This window comes from Alligator mississippiensis, chromosome 3 (genome assembly GCF_030867095.1).
Source record: "Alligator mississippiensis isolate rAllMis1 chromosome 3, rAllMis1, whole genome shotgun sequence".
NCBI classification, from domain to species: Eukaryota; Metazoa; Chordata; order Crocodylia; family Alligatoridae; genus Alligator; species Alligator mississippiensis.
Genome location: NC_081826.1, coordinates 244,372,033 through 244,398,808, shown reverse-complemented (window position 1 = coordinate 244,398,808; position 26,776 = coordinate 244,372,033). Strand labels below are relative to the sequence as shown.

At 38.9% G+C, this 26,776-nt stretch overlaps 1 long non-coding RNA gene across 2 annotated transcripts in view; it reads right to left on the bottom strand.

Annotated features, from left to right (window-relative positions):
• The window catches only part of LOC106738114 (uncharacterized), a 164,304-nt gene that overhangs the window by 9,928 nt on the left and 127,600 nt on the right, over window positions 1–26,776 (bottom strand). Inside the window, exon 1 of one of the 2 annotated variants that reach the window (XR_001372027.2) lies at window positions 8,227–8,275. The exons of the other annotated variant lie outside the window; for it this stretch is intronic. This is a non-coding gene — a long non-coding RNA (uncharacterized LOC106738114). Of the gene's footprint in view, window positions 1–8,226; window positions 8,276–26,776 lie in introns of those variants that run through there. 2 annotated transcript variants of the gene reach the window in all.

Below are 26,776 nucleotides of genomic sequence, written 5' to 3'. Positions count from 1 at the left end.
GGCTAATGTAGAAAGGGTTACCAGTGGTTTTATTACCATATCATTTCATCTGGTTTAGAGCAAATCTGGATGACATGACCAGTCAATAATAAAAATGCTTTAAGCACCAGGAAACAGATCTCCAGTGGGACATTTATGATGCAGCTACTAGAAAAGGTATCTTGGTGACACTATACTGGTAAATTAAGTAGTTATTCTAAGAAATATTTTCAGTGTGCAGATTAGCAGGCATAACTACTAAGATAATTGACAGACATTTACGTACATGACTATCATAACACAATGGAGAAACCAAAAAATGTTGTCGGATGTATACCTGTAAATGTTCATGTACATTTCTTTGCAACTTAGGCCATGTCTCCCCTGTCTCCTCACTGAGAGTATGTTGAGAAACAAATACCACCTATTCACTCTCACCATGTACTTGCCAAGCCCAACAATTAGATAGTGTAGATGACACAGAGGGCTCCTGAGAGGTCATAAAGCTCAGGATTCCCACTCTCTAGGCATGTGTTTTACCTAAGAGGCTCTTTTTTAAAAAGGTGGCCCCATCTCACTTTCCTCCTTTTCCTTCAATCACATTTTAAAAGAAAAGAAAAATCCGGGCATCCATACCTGAAAAAAGATGTGGGTATGTACCTACATGTAGCAGCAGTTTGGGGGTGTATATCCCAATGAATATCTAACTTAGACTTGCAGGAAGATGCTTAAAACTGGGAAAGAGGTGGAAGTTCAGATTTACTCCTTTTTTCAGCATTTTGTACAGGGCACCTTAGAGATGCCCTCTCTCAGTATACTGGCTGCTATGAATCAGGTCATAACCCTCCTCATGTATTATACAGAGAACTCCTACTTTGGGATTGTACAGTCACCTAAGGAGTAAGACACAATGTCTTTCTGTTGGCCCATCTGGCCCTTGTGAATGATCTGACTCATGTACCCTAGAATGAGCTTGCTCTACAGAGCAGGGGAATCCAAACTCCATCATAGGAAGACAATGTTAGTTGTTTTAGGACCTGAGTGAAGGATGACGGTTTCTTTCTAAGAAATTAGTTCTGGTGACTTGACTGCCTTATAACTAGTTAGTTTAGCTGATGTTGCTACTTGAGATGGTTTTAGTGTACTACACTGACTATTGTTGACAGATTGGAAGGTGTTGAATTTCCTTTACTCTGTAGACAAAAGACTGAGGACAACCTGAAAATATTGGGGCTCCCTTCCATGGACTCCAGATGATAGCTGGACCATGTGACAAAGTTTTTATTTTCTATAAAGATATTCTATCGCCTTTTGTCGCTGTAGAAATTCGGGTCTGTGTCTGAGAGAGAGAGAGAAATCATGGTACCCAGCCTGACTCTTTAAGTAAGTCACAGTGTGAATTGCAGTTGACCCTGTTAAGATGATGTCAGCCACCTGAAAGTAGCGTTGGGCGCACATTTTAGTATTGAGCACAAAACTAGAGAGTGCGGTATAAAAGGGTATGTGTGGATGGAGCTCGGGGAGTTTTGAGAATGCTTGAGGCCCATGTGTGGGACTGCCTGGTGTGGGTTTGATGTGTGCATGACTGAGCGTGTGGTGGAGATTAACTGATGGTGTCCGGCTGAGAGTGGAGAGTGTGAGGCTGTGATTGGAGTCAGCATGGGTCTGAGTGCCTAAACTGGTCAAAGGTGGAGAGCAGAAAGGAGCGTGTGGTGCTCCATAAAAGTGTGCCGTCTAACACTCCAGTGACTCAAGGGTCTCCAGTGTCTTGCTCCCCTTAAGCGGACTTCACAGCAGAGGCAATTAGGGTTGGCTCCCCGGAAACTTTCTTCCTTCGGGTGTGTTTTACACTTGTAGCAGCCTCTTGCCCCGTTGTTGTAAGTATCACCCAGCTCCGCCTCCCTCCTCTCCATCTGTTCTGTATTAGTATAAGTGACTCCTGTTTAATAAGTGGAAGGTAAGCCAGTGCCAGCTTGGAGTGAACTTGTGAGGTGGACAGCTCTCAGGATCTCAGAGGCTGCAGCAGTTAGAGTTTAATAAAGATCTCTCTCCCTTTCTTAATAAAGTTTATGCCACTCTGTACTTTGATAATAATAGTATAAGGAATAGACAGATAGTTATAGATAGATATATTATACTTAGATATATATATAGAAGAGTATAGTTAGGTATAAAGTGTATTATTGATAAGAGTGTGTGAGTACTGTGTTTAGTGTCGATATTACTTACCTGTTGTTTGCTATTTGTGTATTTAATAAACCATTATCATTTGTTTAATTGATTATCTATGTGTGGGTCCTAATTAATCAAGTCACATACTAATTGCTGGGTGGGCTGGCAGTGACAGATATGTCCTGTCCCATTCTTAATGGGTCCGGGGCCAAAAGAGCACCCCCTATTGTGAGCCAGACCAAGGAGTCAGTCACTTAATGAGCGACCCTAATTAGGCGTTAATTGTTTCCCCTTGCAACACTTTGTGTCCTTGTTTGTGCTTTAGGTATATTTTCATTTAAGAGATTTGTATCTCACAAGGGATTTATTTTAGGCAGAATTCAGCTGTTGTGATTTGCAAAGTCAGAATTTGCTCTTTACTAGAGAGCAGTATATTTATCTGGATATTCAAGAGACACAATGTTATTGTGCCTTGCTGGACTAGCAAAGCATGTTTAGTTTGACTGAAGTTATTCACATGTGTAAATCTTTGCCAGATAGAGCCCTATACCAATGCATATCAGTCACAGAGCATCACAAATGGTACTGTCAACAGATAAGTCACATATCCATGACATAAAAGCAGAAAGGAAAAATATATATAATTTTCTGTTGCCATTTGAATGTCCTGTTTAGGCTCCCTGAGAATGTTACTGATAGAGCAATTAAATCTAAGCTAAACAGACAGCAAAAGCTGCCACATCCTTAACACAAAATAGAAAAATGAATACATATCTTTTTTTTTTAAATTTCTATCTAGCATACTTGTCATGTGTTTCAGATTAATTACAATAGGAAGCTGTATTTCCAGTAGCTCTTTAATAGTAAGATATGGTCTCAGCACTTAAAAAAATTGCTACCTGCATTCTTTGCAGTAAAGTTGGCCCAAAGTTATATTGTGCATGGGGCCTTTGCCCACAATCACTGAACCCCCCTCCTCCCCCCCCCCAATCATTACCTTAAAGTTTATACTGAAAGTTACTTGACTTATTTTCACGCCTCTCCCTTCAGTGAATTTGTCTCCTTCAACCACATGCAGAAAAGGAAATTCTCATCTTATACAGATTTGAATGTTGTTTGCCTGTCTTAGATATGCATAGAGCATCCAACGTCCATCTCACTAAAATTTTGGCTTTCTAACCAATTGTAAAAGACCAGAAGATCAAGCACTGTAAAATGTTTAACTACAATTAAAAAAAAATCTGTAACTAGGTATTTGAATCTTCATGTAGGGCCAAATTCTGCCTTTAGTGCCAATGTAGAATTCTCATTGACTTCAAAAGGAGACATATTCTTCCTTTGGGACCCAGAGATTCATTTAATTTATCAGCCATGTCTAAGTAAGTTGTTACCATTTCTTCTACAACTGCTGTGCCATTGAGTGCCATTGTATGTTATCATTATAAGTGCACATCCTGAAATTCAGCTGCCAAAGTTATAGTATTAGTTACTCCAGGAGGTTGTTTTCCTTCCCCTCTTCTTTACCCATTCTCTAAAGAAACTTGAATAGAACTTTGATCAAAGCAAGAAGTAAAGAAATTGCATGCACTGTATGAAGCACAGTTAAGTGTTACAGAACTGAAGAATATACATATACAAGTAAATATACTTTCTAAAATAAGCCCTTTCTTTAGTTTTGTAAAAAGGCAAAAGCTCTAAGAAAAGCTCATGAAACATGGGAAATGAAAATAAAGATATAAAAGCCTGAAGAAAAGACAAACCTATTTGTATGCCATATTTTTAATGGGTAGTAATAATCCATGCAGTAAAAGACGGTGAATATATATTGACAGTGTTGCATGTCTCCCACTATTTACTGATGTTCATCAATGCGTTATTATATGATAAACATTCTTGAAAATATGAAAGCACTGCCCAAAAGATTTGTGAGCAATTCATCCACTGCATAAAGGCTAAAAAAAAAATCCATCTCAGTGATAGGAAGGAAATGATACGCCATAATACTAATTCACTGGAACCTCATGTTCTGTAAGGAATAACAAAAAGCTGCACATGCCTGTGTCAATGAACACAGAACTAAGAAAGCAGAAACCATCGTAACCACTACAATACTGTTGCCACTTTAGTTAAATCCTCTCCCTATTTCTACTGTCCTTTAAGAAGTTAACAGTGTTATAAAATGTATGAGTGTTGTGCTCTCATTCAACTAACATAATTCCCAGCTGAATCTGACCCTAGAAATAGATTTCCTCATGAGCGCATGTAAGAAACTGTGGCATAACACTATTATGATGATCGGTCTGGGTAACCCACTTTTGATCATTTCTGTATATTTAGCTAGTCACTACATTCAAAACCAGAAAATCATGACCTTCTTAACTCAGAATCTGAATTCAGAAGAAAAATCTACATTTTATGAGAGCCAAGCATATTCTAATAAGGGATATTACTGACATAGATGGTAAGACAAATTATTATTGGATTTAGTTAGCACACCCACAAGCTGTAATATTCCTTATCTGCCTCTAAGTGGCAACAGGTATAGCATTCTTTCCCCTGCAATTTCAAAAAGTGAAACATTCTTTTCTATCTGAGTAACCAAAGAAATCATTTCCAATCTATTCCTTACAGCTGAATTCCATCTAATCAGTGTAAATGAGGGGAATATTACAACAGCATTATCAGAATCCCCTTTTGGAACATAAGATTTGATCTCTAGAGAGAAATGATCACTACAGGTAGTGATCAGTAAAACTGAATCCCACTGTATTGAAACAATTACTTTCTCGTGTTTATCTGCAAAACCTGTACGGACAATAATATTGAACATGGGGAGCTCTTATGCCCGCATCTTTGTGCAATGCAGTGGGTAGGTAACCTGCTTTTGTCTCTCTTGACATTTCTACAGATCCATCTATGAAAATTATTGTAAATTCGCTTTAAATTTGGGGAATAATACTAAGAAAAAAACCAGCACTGAAAGTCCTTTAGGGCCTTAGTTTAAAAAGGGGGATTTTAAGTCCAGAGTTGGGATTCCAAAAGACCCAGCTCAGCCGGTTCCTAAATTCTATGAATGCAGCAGTTTTTCACCATTAATGTTTCCAGGGTGAAAGTACCACTCCTGGGTATGTGCAGAAATACCTCTGTTTTTCCAGGGCTCAACAGATCAACATGAATCTGACACCTAAGCCTGATCAGAATCTAGAACAGGCATTTCTCTACCTAATGGCCCTCCGGGGCTCAGTCTGGTATGAGTTCTCAGCCTGCCTCACATACCCTGGCAGTACTGTGCTCCCTACAAAACACAGTGGCAGCTGTCACTTTCTTTAAAAGCAGTGGCCACTTTGAAAGGCTGCTGTCCCCATTTTATATAAGGGACTTCTGGATATAGCACATAGCTAGGGTGTCACAGGACTAGGTTCAATTCCTTCCTCTTCTGAAGCCAGCATCTCCAACCTTCAAGAGATTGTGCTAACCACCAAGCTATAGCTTCTTGGGTGTGACACTTTCCATCCTTCCTACTGAAACTGTGGCATTGTGTAGAAAAATAATGTTAAAATTCATTGGACTAAAGAGGATAAGCACAAGAAAGAGCCTGACCCTTTTTGTGTTATACAGAAAACAGTCCTTGAATAAAGTTCATAACCTGGCTTATAGCCCAGTGATTAGAGCACTCTCTGAAGAGGTGGGAGATATGGGTGGAGAAGTTCAGAGGGGGGCATTGCACCTGCATCTCCCACTTCCTGAGTGAACGTTCAAAGCTGCTAAGCTACTGTATAACAGGGCCGCCAGCATTTTAAAAGAAAGTGACCCCTGGTAAGTGCTTTGAAAGCAAGTGCCTAGACACGCTGCTTCAGGAAAGGAATCTAAGCCCTGGGTCTTGAGTGGGGAGAGGAAGCCCTGAGTAAGCAACGGTGATGGGACATTCAAAACTCATCCCTGTCCTCAGTGTTTCCCTGCTGGGTAGTTCTAGGAAGTCGAAAGAATGGACAACCAAGCAAATTACAGTGCACTGAAAGGGAGAAAGGACATACTGTGCATCACCTTCTCTGTGGTGACTGCCCAGCTCAGACAGAGCCACAATAAGTGATAACTAAACTGTGCCAACTTAGCCCCCTTACACTGTGAGCTTGGGTAGTTATTGTGAAGTAGCTGACTCATGGTAAATCCTTTGCTCACATTTTCAATTTGCTGGAACCTGGTCATTTGTCCACAACCATAATGTGCTGATTTTATGCAGTTCCCTACTCTGGGGTTACCTGCTTTGGATCCTACCTCTCCCATTCACTGCATAGGGATCTTTGGTGCCTCACTCAGAGTTCTAGGTTCCATACCAGGACCCAAAACCCAGATCCTCATAGGCATTTATCTTCCTTGAAAATTATAAGGATCTGAGTATATAAATATAAGTTAAATTCTTGAATACCTCCAAGGATCTGGGCCTAGCAACCTAACTTTTGACCTTGCAGTGCTTTGTGTTTAGGTACCTAGATACTTTATTGATCTGGCCCTTAATGCACTGAGAATGACTTAAAGAATATGTAGAAAGTTTTCTAGTTATAAATCCACTCCTCTCACTGCCACTATTCAACAAAAATTATGTCAATCAGGTAGGCAGCAAGGAGAATAACATTTATTGACTGTATGTTGACATCTCTGTGTGCGTCTGTGTGCATGCGTGTGCACAAAATATGTGTAAATAACTGCTCCCACACAAAACAATCTGATGACCAGAACAATCAGACAAGCAAGCAACACTAGACTAGAAAAATGTCTTACTGCTGGCCAGAGAGCAAACACTTGCAAAACAATTGTTTAACATAATTGTGGATGTGTATGTGCCATTGCATATCCAGAACATATTGCAAGTGAGTTGATTGACTTATAGTATATTGGGAATCCAGGAAAGAGAGAGAGAGAGGGGCCACATAAAAAATAATGTATTCCTTCTCATTATCCCCCTCCTCTTCCCCCAATCCTACCCCCACCTTTGAGTTCGCTCATCTCCTCCATTCAGAATTCTGATAACAAAACACTTGGTATAATTCCAAGCAATCATTTTCCAGATAATTTCTCTAATTTATCTGGATACCACATGCTTAACTACGCTATTTTTGGCAGAAAGTAAGTTGGGTAGCAGCTAAGACTTTGGGGGGTGCTTCAGGACTTTTCCATCTCCAATTTTTGTGAATTATTTGACAGATTTAGGATCCTGAATAAATGCTGAGAATGAAAACCATTTTTAAAATCAAAATCAGGATATGGAAAAAATATTACAGTATGCTTCAGATATTTGCTTAACTACTGACACTTAAAAATTAAAAAAAAAAAAAAGAAATTTAATATACTAAATCATAGTCTTTCCTCAGTTAAACCTACACAACCTCAGTAACTCAGGGAAGTCTTAGGAGTTTTTTAGCCTATCCAGTAGCAAAGTGACTGCTTCTTTTTTGCATGATTGGAGATTGTGGAAATGCACAAACTTGAGAATCAGAACAAACTTTGTTAAGGAAACAGTTTGTTAATGAAAAAATAACTGATAAAACAAGAATTAAAAACTGAATTTCTGCCCACATGCACGTATCTGCATCTCAGTCATATCAATCTAATAAAGTGGCGTAATAGCAAACACAAATACCCATAGAGAACAAATGGATTTATAAATATAAATAGGCAATTACATTACTAATCCATTGGATCATACAACATTCTTAATCAAAGTATTGGTCATGAGAATGGAGAAAATACTAAGAAACCTGAAACATCCTAAATAAAGATTAAAAAAAGTACAGTATGATCCAACTTAATACTCTTTAAAATTGATATTGTTAACAATTCAACCTTGACACTGGCAAATCACTTTTCTATATTATGGAAAACTCCAGCAGGAAATGCAAAGTTTTATCTTTCCTGGTATGTTCACCATTCAGTATTATTTACAATCAATGGATGGACCTAACTAAAGCATTGAAATAGCACAAATATATTACCATGAACAACTATCATATGCTCCCATAAACTTTATGTTTTATCTTTTGAAAAGCTTCTGCTATTTAATAAGATTTAGCCTCTTACTTTTAATCTCATATTGCAGTTGCAAGAAAAGACCTAGTACTGCTCTGGCATGTTACAGTGTTGTCATGGATACACAAGTATGGTACATTACTTCCACCAGTAAATAAACAAGATTCTCAAAGAGTGCTTGGTAGGATTTACTAGCCTTGTAGTATTGTTAGCTGCACAGAGCTTTAAATAAGCAAATGGTTTGTAGTTTTAGAATAATACCCAGTGCTGAGAGGAAACACATATGCTATATCTCTTCCTTAAAAAAAGAATCAAAAGGTAAATGCTATGTTGTGTAACTTTACTACCCTCACTTTTTAATTCAATTTGCCTTTATCCCTTATTTAAAAAAAATACTTGTACATATGTAGGATCGTTTTCTAATATGTTATACAGTGTGTGGTAGCCTTTGCCAGTCTAATTGCCTAGCTCGGCACACAATATATCTACACATGCAAATAATACAGGACAGGTTAGCTATTCTTACAGCAGATAATAATTTTTTAACAGCACAGTGTTCAATAATATTAAAATTGTTTCCTTTCTAAAACAAAGCCCTCTTCCCATTCACAGACTACAGAGATGAAATTCAACCAGTCTTACTAGAATGTATGTCAACAGCTACAACAGGCTTGACTTGATTCTAACAAATCAGCATCTTATGTTGATGAAGGGATGCAGATTAAATGCCTTAAGCTTATGTTTCAAGAAGGAAAAACACAGATTGTTAAGAATACTATATTTAGTTCAGTGTATTAAACTTAGCAATAGTAAAAGTCTGACATACTTAGAGATGCCAATTTATCAGACAGATGAAAAATAGAAGTATCTAATTACATCAAGTAAAAATCTCAGGTTTAAAGGGTTTACAACTATAAACCTTTAGCATTTTAAATAAAACTCTCTGAAGAAAACAACATAATTGTGTTTTATGTGAAATTCATGGTATAATATACATCTTTCTTTTCCTGTTCAGAAAGCCTGTGCTATATGATGATGCATTCAAGCACACACAGGATATATATGACTGGGATGTTCTATTGGGTTTAATTGTTGGCATATCTTTGCTGATTAGCCTGAGTAAACCTAATTTAAGACTAGGCAGAGCGAATAATTCACAATGAATAATTTATTCGATAAATTTAGCCATTTTTTCAACTCTTGTCATATCTGTGAGCAGATTGCAAGGTAGAGAATTTTTTTACCTCTATGATCTGATTACTAATATTCAAAATCTGAGCTGTGTTGATTAGTTGAGATTGGCCAAATAAGTCTCATGGCATTGTTTCTACTCCCTTACTGAGGGCTCAATCCTGCAAGGCTCCAGGTAGACATTCTGGCCCAGATCCAGTAAAGTACAAAAGGCCCGGAGCCTCAAAGGTATTTGATTTCAATGCTGGCGAGGCACCTACATCTCTTTGAGGATCTGGGCCACAGATCCTAACTTAAACAGCAGAGTGTTCCCCACCATTCCACTGCACCCAGGATGTATAGCACTTTCAAAGTGTATCCAGTGAGAAATCATATGTATTATAACATTTCCTTTCCACAGATATTTTGCTAATAAAATGAAATTGCTAAAACATTAACAGAAGTGAATATAAAATGGAAATGAACAGAGATAAAATTAACTCATTTAATGAATATATATTTCTGATTTTTTTAGATTATTTTCCCTTTTCCTCTTACAACACTGCATAATACAGTCATGTGGCCTGCTTTATAAAGAAAACAGCACAGTACTGTGAGCTCCTTCAGGCAAGAACATGCCTTCTCCTGTGTTCGGAAAGCACATAGCATGCTAGGAGCATAACTGGAAATAAATAATAAATAATAATAATTAGTATAATCCTGACATCTTTATTCACATTAGTAATTCTTCTTTGTGCAGTGACCCCACTGCAGTTATATGTATAGGGATTGCTAATGTGAGTAGAGGTTACAGAATCAATCCCAACAGTTTTAAGTCATGAGCAGGTGAAAAAATATGAATGTTTTGTGAGTTACTAATTTCTGTGGAGTACCAATTTAAGTATTTAAAGCCTGTTAGAAAAAGGATGTCTGTTGTTGGGCAGCCTTGGCATTCTTACAAATTACAGCAGGAAAAAAACTGAATTACTGATCCATTTCCAAATTTTCAAACTAAAGCTGAAGTAGAAGTTAAAAAAAAACCCAACTTGTGCTTCCTTGCAGAAAATGAGACCTCAAAATAGCTCTTTCAGAAATTAGCCTTTTAAAACTATTGCTTTGCAGGACTAAACATGGGTAATATTTCTGTTCTTTGTGGGACTGTCACTTTGCAGCCAGTTTCTCTTTGCATTAGATACTTTAAGTACTGTTTGAAAAGCTGTGCTTTAAACTATGAGTTCAGTGCTGAGAGAGTTAATTTAAATTTGATAACAAATGGCTCTGCTTTTGAAATGAATGTAGCCTGGCAACTTCAACTGAGAACCCTTCATAGGGCCTCAATTATGTATGCAGCTTCTTTGAGAAATAGTTTCACACATCTGACCCAAGGCCCACTATGTTGTTGCCATGAAATAAAACTGTATGTAGGCAATGTTTCATTTCTGTACACTCTTCAGATTGGCAGGCTTGCCCCCCACCCCTCCTCCCACCTTATGCGCGCTCACAAACAAACACATACAAAATCTTTTATACTGAACCTTTTCCTTAAGATTTCTCCTATAGGTTATACTTCCATAAAATATAATAGATATAATCTTTTTTCCAGCCTTTAACCTGTGCACTTATTTTTTGAAGAATTTCAACTCGTTCTCCAAACTGCCCTAATCAAAGCAGTAGTGTGAAACCAAATAGACAGACAAGGGGTTAAACACCCACACCATTTCATTTTTTTTCAAAATGGCTGCTTTGTCTGTGTGCATACACCAATAGCAAATGTCCTTCTGTTATTGTACAGCCAATTTGATGTGTCAAGTATTCATATGCTAATAATGGTACAGTTTCTCACTTTTTCACAGATAAATTGTAAAGATTGTTGCAGACAGTGAAACACAAGAATAAACAGCTTTTATTTCAGAAGTGATAAATTACTTTCCATTCAAATAACATGCAACACATGCTGCTGACCATTATTGTTTCTATTCATTGCTAGTTTGCCTTCTGTTTTTTTTCCCTTAGACGAGTTAGAAAATATTTGGTAGATATAGCCAGAGTTGGTACAAATAACTCGATTTCAGTAATTTGCTTTGCAGTTTCATGATGTGAAGTTCATTTTTTACACAGTTTTTTATGCAAGAAAAGTTTGTGATAGGAATGGACGTTGTTCTCCTTCACAGAACATTTCCATCTTTTTAAAAAGCCTGTAATAGGCAGACTGAAGTGCGAACTACCTTCTCTTCCATGCTAACAAAAGGTGTCATAATCTATCCCCAATATCACATGGCTTTAAAATGCCATTGGTAAGGCTTTTCTTGTAAGTAATTTAAAGGAAAAACAAGAACAAAATGTAAAAAGCTCCATTCCTGTGGGGTTTTGTTTGTTTGTTTGTTTTTCCTAGAAAGGCAACACTTATTCAACAGCTAAAAGGTTAATGTTTTTAAGAAAGGTACTTCATATTTGTTTTGTAAATTAAAATATGAACATTTGTATAGGACATGGTTTAGAAGAAAAAAAGAAAAGTTGAAATGCTTAAGCAATTGGTATGAACAAGAATACAACACTGAGGAAAAAAACCTTGCTTAATATGAAAAGGTACTTTTTTACAAATATCAAGAAAATGAACATTAACTATTATTGAAAAAAGAGTGGAGTCACACATCATAGTCCAGGATCATATTTGTGTCCTTAACTTAGACACAAAAATGCATTTATATAATCATATATATCTAAATTCAATCCAAAAATGTAAATAAATTCAGAATTAACCTCAGGAATCCAGGAAGATGCTGTTATTTCTATTAATTGCTGGCATATATTGGTGCCACTCTATTGAAGTCATTTGGCCTTCTTTAATTCCTTGCTTTGCAACCAAGTATGGTAAGGAGGTAAAGGTCAGTTACAGATTGTACATGCCTGGGGATATTTTTATAATGGATCATTTTCTTGCCCTTATGGCTTTTGAGTTACATTTTGATTGTTAGCTAAATTAAATGCAAAAAGCTGGGTTAATACCATGTTTTGTTTGCACAGTTGCAATCATACCAAGTTAGGCAATGCAAAATGTAATGTGGTCACAATAACATAAGGTCAACCATATTGCAGTCTTATATTTTATAATATATATTTAACAACATGGAAGTTATTACATTTAAGGTGCAATCAGCAAAACAAAGGCAGAAAATACTACTTGTGTTTAACATGCTCAAGGTAATGTGTTCTGTGGATTGGGCAACATAGCTAAACTTTACAAATTCCTGATCTTTCTTATTTTAACCCCGTATCCTTAAGATTGAATTAACCATGGAGCTTTCATTTTGTTTTTTCTGCTTTCATTTCTTTTTAAAAGTTATTTTAGGTATAAGGAGCTGTCCCGCTTTAAAAAAAAATAAATTAACAGAAAATGAAACCTGAAGATTTAAAATGGGGGAAAAAAAGACAAAAATGCTCACTGACCAGTCAGCCAGCCAGCTGGTGCCCGCTCAATTCCTAGCTAAGAGTCAGCAGCTATTAAGTATCTTTGAAAAGTGTACATTACTGGAAAGATGTGCAGCTCTCAAACAGGGGTTTTGCTTATGGCAGAATTGAATGAATGAGCCCTGATACTACTTTTCAATCTGTTTTGCTAAGGGCATCTCATAAAATCCCCATGGCTCAGTAAAATTTCTATAGTTCCATGGTGAGATGGGTTGTAATATGAAAGGAACGCAACAGTGTGAGGCGTCCACATTTTGTTCTGGGGAAGAATTAGTTTGCAGCCCCTATGCCTATCAATATCTTGCAATACCCACAGTGGGGCAGGTTTACCAGCTTCTAGAGATAATTTCCTTGCAGATGATCACATAACCTGTTCAATAGTGTTCTTAGCATCCAAACACTTCCACAGATGCTTAATTTTAAGTATGTGAGTAGTCCTATCAAAGTCAATTGTGAAAAATTCCATCTGGAAGTGGTATCATAGGGCATTTATATAGAAGTCGAGGGGGGATGCTTTAATTACAGCAGACCCGAAGTGTCACATGTATCAGTGTCCCCACACTGAAAAATGGCAGTGGGGGCACTTTATCTAAAGCTTATTGAATAGCCTTTAATTAAAATGCCCCTGCTACCATTTTTCAGCATGGGAATGCTGATACACATGATGCTGGAGTCTGCTGGATCACAGTAATTACCACACTCCAGCAGACTCAAATAATCGAGTCTGCTCAGATGCACTGTAATTATAGTGCGTCGGAGCAGCCTCGCTGCATGTGTATAGATGCCCATTATCAGCATATCATGCCTAATGGTAAGAGTCAGCATCAAGATTGTAGTGTTTTCCTTTCTTTTTAAATGTCATCCTGGAACATTTTCTCAGTGTGGACTATTTACCTGCAACATATCCAGGTTCAAAGAGTAGCTGGTTTTGAGTTAACTGTTGGTGGGGGGAAAGAAGAAAGTGTGTCAAATATTTCCTTATTTATAAATGCCAAGAACACAAATAAAACTGGCAGGATTTTTCACAGGGTTGCACCAAAAAAAATAAATAAATACTGGGCAAAGGCTAAGAACAGGAAATTTTATCCTAAATGTAGAATTCTTCAGTAATTATACGAGAAAATAGAAGACAATTGCTTAAATAATTTTGTAGCCCTAAATATAACTTACATAGCAAGGACATTATCACTCAATTAAATTATCTTCTTTTAGGGCCTGATCCAAAGAACACTGATTCCAATCAGAGTTTGACCAGTCCCTTAGGTATTACATAACAGAAAATATCAGCAACGATGCATTTGAAAACCCTGCCATTTGCAGTATGACATTACCTATTTATTGGATAATCATCAATTAAATATATAACTAGAAAACTATATTATCTCACTCTAGTAAACATATAGGGGTCTGACTGTACCTCCCATATATCTTAGCACTGAAAGGATCCTCTTTGGGTAGATCTCTTCCCTTTTGGAAAGTGGGGCATCAGCAACCTGCTTCTCTTGGAAAAAGAGATCTTCACATATACTTCACCTCCCTTGATCCCTTGAGGTTATTTTCAAGAAAGGCAGTCAGGCCTGTAATAATGGCAGTTTCAAAATATGAATCTCTCTGGAGCCAAGGTGAAGCTTCCTCAGACTTTTAAGTTGATAGGTAATAGATGTTAATAACTCAAAAGGAGGCAGCAGGTCAACAAGGACAAAATGTGCATATGGTTAAATCAGAATACTTTAAATTTCATTTGAAAATCTGATTGTGATTATTTTATGAGTTACTTGTTTTCATTACATTTTATACAGTAGCAAAAGTGATTTATTCACATCACTGACCATCTGCCTGTTGTCCATACCCTGTGGGCCTGGAAGGCTTCATATGTAACAGTTACAAGACTACACAACATAAGCGTGGCAAAATGGGGTACATACATATTGGAGATGCACCTGCTCCTGAGCTCTGTGAAAACTTATTACTGAATGGAGATTATGAGGATTGAAATAGAGGAGAGGAGAAGTAGGATAATGAGAACTATGGCTAAAAGGATGTATCTGAGTGGACATTTTTCCATTACACCTGAAGAGAACAGCACTAAAAGTGGATAAGTGGCTGTTTAGGAAATTAGGTGGGGAGTTTGGCCCCAAACTCCTAATCTTCTTTCTAATAGCATAGGCTACTAACCTAGTTAATGACTGGGTTTTCACCCTTTACATTTCTGGTGAAAATAATTCAAGATTAAAAAAAAATTGCTTAATAGATTTATAGAGTTTAGGTTCTGAAGGGAATTTTAAATAACCTATTCTAAGCTCCCTGTATATCATACACCAACAACTTTTCCCATACTTATCCCCATATTGAGCCCAATCACTTGTGTTTGGTTCAACTATATTTTCCAGTTGTGGTTTGAAACAAGAGCTGGGGCTATACTACTCTTTGGTAGCTTGTTCTCCTTGTTAAAAAGCCATACCCAATTTCTCATTTGAAATGAGAAAAGGGTTCAACTCTCAGACACTGGGTCTTGCTATGCCTTTCTCCAGGAGATTATAGAGTCCCTTACTATTCAGATTTGGGAGTTTTTTCTAATAAAAAAATTAAGTCACCTCTTAATCTTGTTTTGGATAAATTGACAAGATTAAGAACTTTCAATCACTAAAGAAGTTTTTGTAGTTCTCTACAGCTTTTCTATATTTTTTATGTCCTTCTTAAATGTGAACATCTGTATGGTATTCATTATTCCAGTATTGATCTCACCAGTGCTCATGGGCATACCCAGGATTTTCTATAAGGGGTACTGTACACTGCCCCTCGGACTATTGGAGGACAAAGGTGAAGCATGGCTGGAGTTTCCTGCCAGCGGGAAACACCCTGGCTAGGCAGGGAGCAGGAGCAGGAAGTGGGGTGGGAAAGGAACCTGCCCTGTATGCCTCTATATCCAGCTCAGCCAGGTGGGGAGAAGCCCCAGAACTACTTCTGTCCAGTCCAACTGTGAGCAGCAGGAAGCAGTTGCATGTGGTGCCAGCCTTGGCCAGAGACAGTAGTGATGGTGTACACATTTCTCCTTCCAGCCTCCTTCCTGCCCCTCCACTAGTGTGGTAGGGAGCAGGTGCTGAAAGAAGGAACCTATGCATTGCTGAGCCCAATTCCCCATGCTGCTGCTCCCTGTGGCTGTGGCTGGAGTGGGCTAGAAGCAGCCTTGGGACTCCCCCCATACCTCTGTCAGTCAGGGACGGCATCCGTGGCGGGTAGGTTCCTCCTTCCAAGTGCCTGCTCCCAGCCAGCAAGGATGCTTGGTGGTGAGGCAGAATGAAACAGGCAGCAAGAAAAAATCTTTCCACTGCTGTCCCAGCCTGTCACCCCATGCAGCCACAGCCCATGGCTGGAATGGGGCAGGAGCAATTCTGGAGACCCCTTACACCTAGATCAACCAGGGACAGCTATGGTAGCAGAAGGAGAGGGAGGTGCAGCCATGCCATTGTGCCCCCTTCGATGCATCCCTGCCAATGCTGAATACAGAGGTACAACTTTTCTCCATACTCTCTACTATCTTGTTTACACATCAAAGATAGAATTAGTCTTTTTTGTCAAATTATCATACTGGGAGTTCATGTTGAATTGCTTATGACTTGTATTCCAGGTGTATAACTTTGCATTCAGCTGCATTAAAATGCATTTTGCTTGAAGGGACCCAGTTTGCCAAATGATCAAGGTTACTTCAGGTGACAGTCCTGTCCATGTTATTTATACTCATTTATGTTATTTATACTAATTTATGCTATTCTAGTTAGTCTTTAAAGGTGCAAACTACCCTGTGTTTTGCCTGACTTCAGACTAACATGGCTAACTAATTCTCATCATTATTTACCACTTCACCAAATCTTTGTTATTCACTAATTTTATCAGCAGTGGTTTTATATTTGTTTCCAGATAATTGGTGAAAAGTTTTTGGCCTTGTAATAATCCATTGGAACCCTGCTTAGATATGTTTATTGAATGATGATACCTACTCCTAACTTTTGAAATATTTAAGCCAGTTCTTACTCCATTTAGTGTGTGTGGGGATTTTTATATTGCATAGTGCTAATTTTTAAAAATCAGAATGCTATGTGCTGAATCAAACATCTTACAAAAGTCTAAATCTATTACATTTATGCAGCTTCATTTATTGACCTTTTGTAATCTCATCAAAGAATGACATCAGGTTTGTTTTACAAGACAAATTTTCTACAAAGCCATACTGACTGGCAAGAATTATACATCAATCATATCAGTGTTCCTGTTATTTTGACTAGGATTGATGTCAGTCCAAATGGACTGTACTTGCTGGGTTCTTCCAACTTGCTCGTTTTGAATACTGTCCCAACAACAGCACTCTTCCAGTTTCTGGAATACCTCTATTATTCTGAAAAAAATAGACATCTGTGGGTTAGAAATCTCCCCAGCCAATTCTTTTAGGGCTCTTGGTACCTGCCAGCTGATTTTATGTATTCCTACTAAACAATGCTTAACATTTTCCTTAGTTACTAATAATTTGGAAAGTAGTTCAATCCATGTGATATGATATGAATATTATCCTTATGCTTTCCAGTATGAGAACAGAAAAATTTAATGGATGCTTCTGCTTCTCTTCCTCATAGTTTTATTATCTCCATTTTACAATAGGCTTCCATTGTTGTTTGGATTGTTTTTGTTTTGAAAAGTTCCTTTTGATTGTCCTTAGCATTACCAGCTATAGATTTTCCTTGGTGTCTTTAATTTGCTTTAGTACACTTTCTAATTTCCAATTTATATTGATTGCTATTTCCATTTTTATGTTGTGTTTATTTATTTATTCCTTAAATGCCTTCACTTCCTTAGTGAACAAGGACGGACTTTTAGCTAAAGTTCTCTTTCTGGTGGAATCTTGGCTTTATAGTCAACCAATATTTTTTTCTTAAAGGACTCCAAATTCACACATATTTATGTCTTTAATTTTTTCCTTTGATTAATCTAGCCCCTAATTTTCCTCAGTTTTGGGACATTAGCCCTTCGGAAAGACTAGATATTTATATTCATTGGCTGGTATTCTCTTCTGTTTGCCCATACTGAATAAAATCAAGTCATGATCACTCGCCCTCAGGCAGTTATCAAGTTCCCTTCCAATGATTAGTCCATCATGTCTCCCAATAACATCTAAGTATTGCAATTTATCTTATACTTTTTTTTTAATTCTTACTTTTATTATGACTAGAATATTAGTTTAGAGTAAAAGGAGTAGTTAATGGTAGATGGAAACAGATTCATCTTTTTATTTTCTGGGACTCACATCAGAAGCAAACTTAAATTATTTTATAAAAATGAAATAAAGTAGAACACACAGGGAAATGTTACAAGAATGTTACATTTTTAATTCAAAATATAACATCTGTCAGAGTTACCACATTACTCAGATGGATGCTATTAATTTAAATCTTTCCCAGATAATTATGAAAAATGAAATGAATAACTTTTGTATCCATTGTTTCTTTTTCATTTAATGTCTCATTATCTATGTAAATACAATTACACCTCATTCAGAGTTCTGAGTTTCCAATATTCTGGGTTTTCAAATTCTTAGTCCTTGGTGCAATTAGCACCTTATTCACAGATACATGAGTCAACCACCTGAGTTTGCCACTGTCACCTACCTCATATCTCAGCTATCATTTTTATATTCAAGCACCATTTTAGTTTGCTTTCGGGACTGCCTTTTAACTGCAGTGGTTTAATATACTACCTTGAACTTGAAACAGTGAATACAAGGTTACTTCAGGATTAATTCAGTATGTGTCAGCTCTACAAGATATTTGATCTTTCATAATTTACTAATGTACATGAAAACCAGGCAAACTGATCTGTGTTAATGTAGCAATATTCTATGCTCAGCAACAATGGCTTCATTATAGCTAAGGTCTCAATTAAAAACAAATAGGGTGGAGAGTAAAATGTACTGCAAGACTGTTAATGGACTGCAGAAAACAAGGCTTTTTTTTCTCTTTGCTTCAAAAAAAGTGCAGGTTCTAGGTGTTAATTACAAAACAACAGAACCGTTTAGTCAGTGATCTGGAGGTAAGATTTCCAACTTACTGCAAACTACAAAGAAGAAAAAGAAAGCGAAGAGGACATAGGTGTGTATGACCCTAGATATTCATTCTGCTGAATTCAGGTTTTATAACTCTTAGATACCATATGAAAAAACAAAGTTTTTAGCCTAGTTCAGATGTAGGGAACAGTGTAAATTCCACATGTGAGAAGAAAAATGAAAGAAAGAACTTTTGAGTAAAAAATAAGCACTGAGCCGCTCAGTTTTCCCAGGAGAAGTGTGACCATTGTGCCCAATCTTTTTGGCAGTCCTATATTTATAGGTGCTACCCAAATGATAAGTAAACTTACACAGTTACTGGTATTTGTTTTTAATTGTACTGGCTGTGACTTTTTTGTTATACTTTGCAATCACAGTTGCCAACTCTCTGTAAATTTATGGGCAGTCCTTAAAAAAGACTAAAAAGACTTGCAATAAAGTCCGTATAAAAAACTAAGAAACCATAAGCTTGACTGAAGATGGCTGGATGCAAGTGCTGACACAGCAGTGCAGTGCCACCTTGTTTCTGAGCAACAGCAAAGCTTGGTGCCCTGCAGGGAGACCTCTGTCATAGGCTTGTGGGCTATAGGATCCTTTGTAGCCCTCTCCCCCCAGCCTTGTGCTGCTGCTGCATCTGCCTGTGCTGTCTGTAATGGCTGCATGCCTCAAAGGAAGGCAGGGGAGTGGAGCCCTGGGCAGTCTGAAGCTGGGTAGGATAGGCAGAGGGGTGGTATGGCCAGGTTAGAGCTGCAGGGCTGGGGGGGAGAGGAAGATGTGGGTGGAGAGTGCATGCTGAACCGGAAGGAGTGGGACCAGTAGGGATAAGTTTGGGGGGTCTGCTGTGATAGGGGCAGAATGGTACAAGGTTTTGTTGAGGGTATCACCGTGTGGGGTGAGTAGGGAAACCCTGAGGTGGAGGCAGCACAGTGTAAAATCATTGCTGCAGTCAAGTAAGATTCCTCCCTATCTTGCTCCTGAGGCTTTGCTTGAAGGCAAGCAAACCTTGGGGGCACCCAAACCCCAAGCTGGTTAAGGTTGTCTCTAAGGTTGTATATTCCCTTCTCCCCTGTAACAAACCCTGTTTTTATTGAATATTACTTGTGAGTAGGGAAGTTTGCTAATATTAGAACACCCAGTTAAAATTGATTTTCCTATCTTTGTAGGTGATGGCTTGAGCCAAATTTAGAAAATTGGTACTGAACCCCTGAATTTGAATTCAGCCCATGTTACTGTCACCCAAGGCCTGGCAGAAGAGTGACATATACATTATGTAAAACATATGACAGATAAAAAGTTTAGATGTCAGTAAAAAGTTTGCAGATTGTCAGTAAAAAAAAATTTTGGGTAGGCAAATCTGTTTGCAATGAAAACAACTCTATGGGCATGTCTACATGTGCATTTACTGTGCACTAAATGTTTTTTAGGCTGGTGTCTACACATGCAGCCGTTAAAGCATAGTAACGCTGTGTGTGGACTGACTTGGGACCAATCCCAAATTAAGATTACTAGTAGTACTACTATAGTAACCTAAATTACTGTGCAGTAAACACGCGTGTGTAGATGCTCCCTGTATGTATTTAAGGTCAAAGTGACAGAACTCTTCAACCTCTGATTTAGATTCCTAACTTTCTCAGCAATAGACTCTGCTAACCTTTCTAAATCTCCCTCTAAAATATGTCATTAGCAAAATATTAAATCATTTGTGTGATGTGTATTAGTTTCAAGCTGAAATTTGTAGGCTGAGCCCATCTTAAAATATAAATACAGTGTGCCTTCTTCTATGTCGCCAGTATGTTTGGTATGACCTCTTTAAGATCATCCATGTTGCAGGAGTGCAACTATTTGGGTTGGTCTAATAAAAGATATCAGATTCACCCAAAGAACCTTGTCTGCCTTAAGATTATCCACAATTCCCTAGCTCTGCTCACATTTAAGTTACTTTTATACTCACTTTTTCTGTGCTGCCTGCTATGAATTTGGTTAACTTGTATAAAATATTCCCATTTGTTGCTCCCAGTGTTGCTAGCTCTCACAATTTTATCATAAGTCTTGCAATATTTGTTGTTTTCCCTCCAAGCCTCAGCTCCTGGAGGCAAGTGACTATGAGGGAATCTAAGCTTTAATTTAATGGGCAAAAAAGGATGCAGAGAAAGGCCTGAATACATTAATTGAGTTTAATTCTGAAGGTTCAGAAATGGGAAGAGACAAGAGAAGAAACCCATATGTATTCATTTAAAAAAATCATATTTTTTGACCAGACTTAAGAATTTGGGGTCTGACTCATACTGTTTGTGTATGGCAATATTGAGCTCTCTTTCCCTAAACTTTGTACACTTGTCTGTCTATCTTTAGTGTTAATGTCTCAGAGCAAGGAGCTTTCCTTCTTGAATGTGGGAAAAGCAACTGTAACATTATAAGTGCTATCATAAATAAACAAAAGGAACAATAATAATATTTTTAAAATCTTGTCAGGAAATATAACTATTTGAGCCAAATCTTCAAAGGTACTTAGGTTACTGACTACAGCTAATTTGAAGTGGAAACCATTTTTCTACTGCCTATGGAAAAACATGAGTAGCTTAATGGGCTTGACAGGTGGACCTAATTGGACAGCATAAGTGGAGCCCAGTTATGGATCCAACTTCTCTCATGATGGTATGGTTGACAGAGCACAGAAGGCATACCTATACTCCCCTGAAACCTTGGAATATTTCTTTCCATAAGTCACTCCTATAAAGCATACCAGCTCACCAGGCCAGATCTGGGGTTACTTGCTGGCCAGATTTGGCACGAAGCACAGGATGGCTTGGGTAGATCTGGCACAGGGCATGGGGTGGTGGTGACAGCAAGTCTGGTGGCAGTAGGGTAAACATCGACTCGCTGCGGCAGTGATGACAAGCCAAGTGACCACAGGGTGAGTGGCACTGTTAGAACAGCCCTCTCATTCCCTCCTGCTGCCAAGGGCCATGTCCACTGAGGCTCCAGGGTCATGAATTCTGCAGCACACCCCATAACCACACCCTTATGTTTGCCATACCTGCCCTAGGCCAGTGGGAGCCAACCTTTTGGGCAGGTATGCCACAAATTAGCCCTGCACCCTCCCTGAGTGCCATTCCAATCCTCTGCCTGATCTGCTGCTCTGCTTTCTGTCCCCTGCTCTGTGTCTCCTGTTCAATCTGCTGCTCTTCTTCCTGCTCCCTGCCCTGTGCTCCCTGCCTGATCTATTTTCCTGCTCTGTCTTCTTTTTCTTCCCCATCTGCTGCTATGCTGCCTGTCTCCACCCTAATCAGTTGCATGCCACACGTGCAGGCTGCCCATGCCACAGGTTGGTCATCCCTGCCATGGGTCATCAGAAGTACTGCTCCCAAAGCACTCACATCAGATTCATCTTATGTTCTGTTTGGGTTGGTGAGACAACAAGAAAAAACTATACAGTCTGGGGAGATAGACCTCATTCATTGGATTCAGACTACTTTTCAGAACTGGTAGGTATGTAATAAGCACTCCCCTCCCCTCCCTTGTCCCCCCTCCCCCCCCCTTCCATGGGGCTAATGTCAAAATCAATGTAAGAATCCTCCTTTTTGACATATTAGTATAAGCATGACTTAGGGGAACATAAATATTTCTACATGATCTGCAGTCAACTTTCCTTAGGAGGGCACCGATGTGCTTATGTACATGCAGGAAAGAGTACAGCAAGAAACTCTCTAACACACCTTCATATGTTCACCCAAACTGGCACAGTGCAACATACGGAATACATGGAGATAAAACAGTGAAACTTCAGAGGGCATTGTATGGTGGCAATATTCTGACTTTTTTCTCATGAATGCTCCAGGGACTAAAAAGAAATGAACACACAATTTGAGTAAGTTAGGAGTGTCTGAGTTTCTTGGTACATATTTTGTGCTACCCTAGAGTAGCTAACTGTTGTTCATAGATTGGCCAGGTATATGCCGTTTTTCTGCAATTTGTCTGTCCTGGTTGTGGTTGTAGTCTCAGCAGATTGGATAATTAAAGAATAAGTGGGGCTCAGAATGGCCATCCAGATCTTGCAAGGCATCATCAGCCAGAAAGGGCAGGGCAACATGTCTTGGATAGAGTTGGACAGAAAACATTTTCCTTGTCCAGTAGCATCTGTTATATATGTTCCTCTTCTACATAGGGATGAAAACAAGACTTTTTGAAGTGTTCTGAAAGAGAGGAACACCTCTGAAAATCTAACAGCCAGGTGGGCAGAGCACTTGGCTAGGATGTAGGAGACTCTGGTATAAGTATCATCCCTGAATTAGGAGCAGGGATGTGAACCTGAGTCATCAACATCCAAGCTGAATTCCCTGAATGTCAGGTTAGTAGAATCAATATCTTTCTTACAATCTCTTCTCTTTGAACTTTTCAGGTTTGTATAATTAATTAAATATTAAGCTGGAGATAATATTTAATATAATTAGTTAAATATTGACTCCATAGCACAGTGGGGAGTGGGAGAATCAGCTTCTACTCCCTCCTCTGAAATATCCCTCATCTCATCGAAGTAGGATAAATTATTTATGCCATCCTATTGGAAATTCTGAGACTACTGTCTTGCTGACTAGAAATTCCATCTTGGACTTGAGAAATTTTCCCAGCAAAAGTTTGATCTGATTTGTTCCTGTGAAAATCCTGGTTTCAACAAATCGACATTTTCTGATAAAAAAGTGTTTCATTAAAAAATTCTCAGCCAGCTCCAGTCTTGCGCAGATAGTTTATATTGCCATACCTGGGTCTAATGTCATCTATGTTGAAGCAATATATATCCTCTTCCTATTATTAACTATTTATATTATAACACATCTTGCAGATGCAATTAGTGAGGATCTGTTATATGAGGTCGTGTACAAATCTGTCTTGCTAACAACCACAATTTTGATGTGTTATCTTGGTTCCAAGAAGATAGTATAGGACACTGCAGCCCAGGCCAACTGAAATCCTGTTTTGAATGTTGGACACCATTTGGACTTTTCATGATTCCCAGCATTGAGCATGAAAGATAATTTAGTTTTTGAGGCAACTGGAAGGTCCTTGGTTCTAGCTCTTCATCAATTTCAAAGAGAAAATAGGATCTTAGAATAATGTCAGAAGATCTAGAAATAGAGCTGAATATACATGCACCAATTATTTGAGTTGGTATGTTTCCTTCTTTGGGTTTACAACACTGCTTGTGTGGCTTTCATGAAGCCATTTTTTCTTAGTTTCCTGAGATCAGTGAACTAATACAAAAGTATTGCAATAGACTGCATCTGCAAGTGCCATATCTGGCCAAATGCAGTTGATCTCAGCACCTGTCTTGATATTCCATAATAGGACTACAATAAAGTTCAACTATTTAGCTTGGCATTTAGGGTATGACTGTTCAATAGCCTCATCCAACTCTAAAATAGACTTTCCCTGTAAGGGCATCTAGCCTGTAGTTATGCCGAGTCAGCATGACTTTGAGCAAGGCGGCATCCCTGCTTCTGAGGGGATGGGTTATAGCTGCTGTGAAATTCAGGAAATCCTGACAGACCTTGTATGCCCAAAAGAGAGGCTCCTAGAGGTCTGCAGATGTACATGGAAAAAGAGTGTGATTAGGTCTTAGCAAAGGCAGCCTGCCTGTCCTTTCCTGCCTGATTACTGTTATTACTATATATACTGGGGCTTGTTTTCCTACCAGTAATTACAGTCTTGTTCTTAGTGGGGTGATAATAAGAAAGCCTATTTGATGTATTCACATGGGGAAATGAAGAACTTTTAAAAATCAATGTAAGTATTTTACTTATGAAACTGAGATAATATACGAAAAATTACAACTCTTTTTTTAAATGTAATTTCTTTTAGTTGTAGTTGATTTTTTTTCATTCTTTATAAAAAGAAAAACCAAAGCTACCTGTTTGAAGTTCTCTGTTATCTTTTTGCTCTTGCTGTGTTGCTGCTACTAGAATATGTGTGCCCTGGCAGGTGTTAGCTATAGATCATCCTCAAATAAATGGAATACCAAGCCATTCAAGGTGCATCTGAATGCACTGGATGTCTCTGCCAGGTCACTCCCCAGCAAGTTTGTATTTATTAACTATATATAGGGTTCCTGTAGTAGACGGTCTTGGTGCAGAGACTATTCATAATATCAATACCTTTGGCAAATAACATAATGTCAAGTAACCCTTCCCCACTCTAAAACAACTATGATCCCACCAACTCAACTATCACCTAGCTGAGGTCTTAGGCTTGGAGGGTGTAGACAGCTTGACATTTAAAAGGCATAATTAAGCTCCAAAAGTTAACATCCCATTACCATGAATAAGGAAGTTCACACCTCTCTTGGTATTGTTGTGACAGACGCTATATACCTAATAAATTCAACAAAATCAAAATGTATCAGTTTACCCTGTGAAGGGTAACTTCAATAGGAAGAAAATACTTCATTTTTCTTTTCATGTAAAAAAGAAACACTTAACTTTTGGTGACTATAGCAACATTTGTGATAGGATCTTAATTCTCCATGATTCCCTGAATTTCCTTAAATTTCTTAAGCCCATTTCTTTAGTCTTTCTTCATATGGGGCTGCAGATCTGGGTTCAGTGCCATTAATGTATTGATAGTGTCATCTGCTTCCTAGAAAATACATTTGGGTTCTGTAGTAAACTGCAATTCAAGCTAAACTTTCAGATGTGTTTTAAGTACAGGAGAATAATAAGCAGTATTCACTGTAGGAGCTAAGCATTTTATTGTCCAAGATAGAGATAATGTAATATGACTGAAAAAGAGCAGAACAAGAGTGTTTGAAATCTAATGTAATCTAAACTAATCTGTCTGTCTGTATCCATTGCCAGGACACCCAAGTGCTCACAAACTGAGAATTATCTGCATTGTACTTGCAACAAAGCACCAAATTTTAAATACATGTTGTTAGAACCAAGGCTAAATTCAGACATTCAAAAGGCCTGAGGCAGAATCGATCAAATCTTTGTGGTTTTTTGGAGCTGTGTAGATTGGATCCAGAGGGAACGGATCTCAAGTTCACCCTTTGGTGGGGGGGAAGTGGGGGTATACAGAGGCCTGCACTGGCCAAGGCCAGAAAGCAGGGGGTGCTCCCACATGCCTCCCAGCTTGCTGGAGATTGCTGAGGGCAGGGGGCCGAGAGGGGGCCATCCTTGATTGGCTGTCAGGCACATGCCACCAACCCCCTACTGTCAGCTGCAGGGAGGTGGGGAGCCAGCACAGCATCTCTCCCCAGCCCTGTCCCCCCACACCAGCTGTGCTGGCTGGGGAGTGGCCGGGGTGGGGACCAGGGCTTCTAATTTCACCCTTTTCCCTGCACCCACTCCTGACAGCTGATGGGAGGGACAGAGCTGTGAAGTAAAGCCACACTGGTCAGGTGGGCCAGGCAGCAAGGAATGGGGAAAGTCTCCACTGTGCAGCCCCCCACCTCCAGCTGTGCTGGCTGGGGGGGGGGCAGGCTTCTGCTTTCCCCTCCTTTCCCCCATCACTGACAGCTGGTGGTGGCAGGGAGGAGGGGAATAATGTGGAGAAAAGCCACATGGCTTAGGTAGGCCAGGCAGCAAGGAAGGGGGGAAGTCCCCACCATGCTGCCCCGAGCTGTGTGGGGCTGGGTTGGGGTTGGGGGTGGAGGTGGGGGCCTCTTCTTTCCCACCCCTGCTGCCCAGCTTAGGAAAGATACAGGGCTGGGGAGCAGGGGCTTTGCTGCCTCAGCTCTGTGACAGCATGGGGACAGGGACAGCTTGGTGCTTGGCAGGAGCAGATGAGCGCAAGCCAAGGCTAACCCACCTGGCCTGTGAGGAGGGGTTAGAGGGGGAGCCACAAAAGTGCCTGGGATGCCAGAGGAGTGTGACCTAA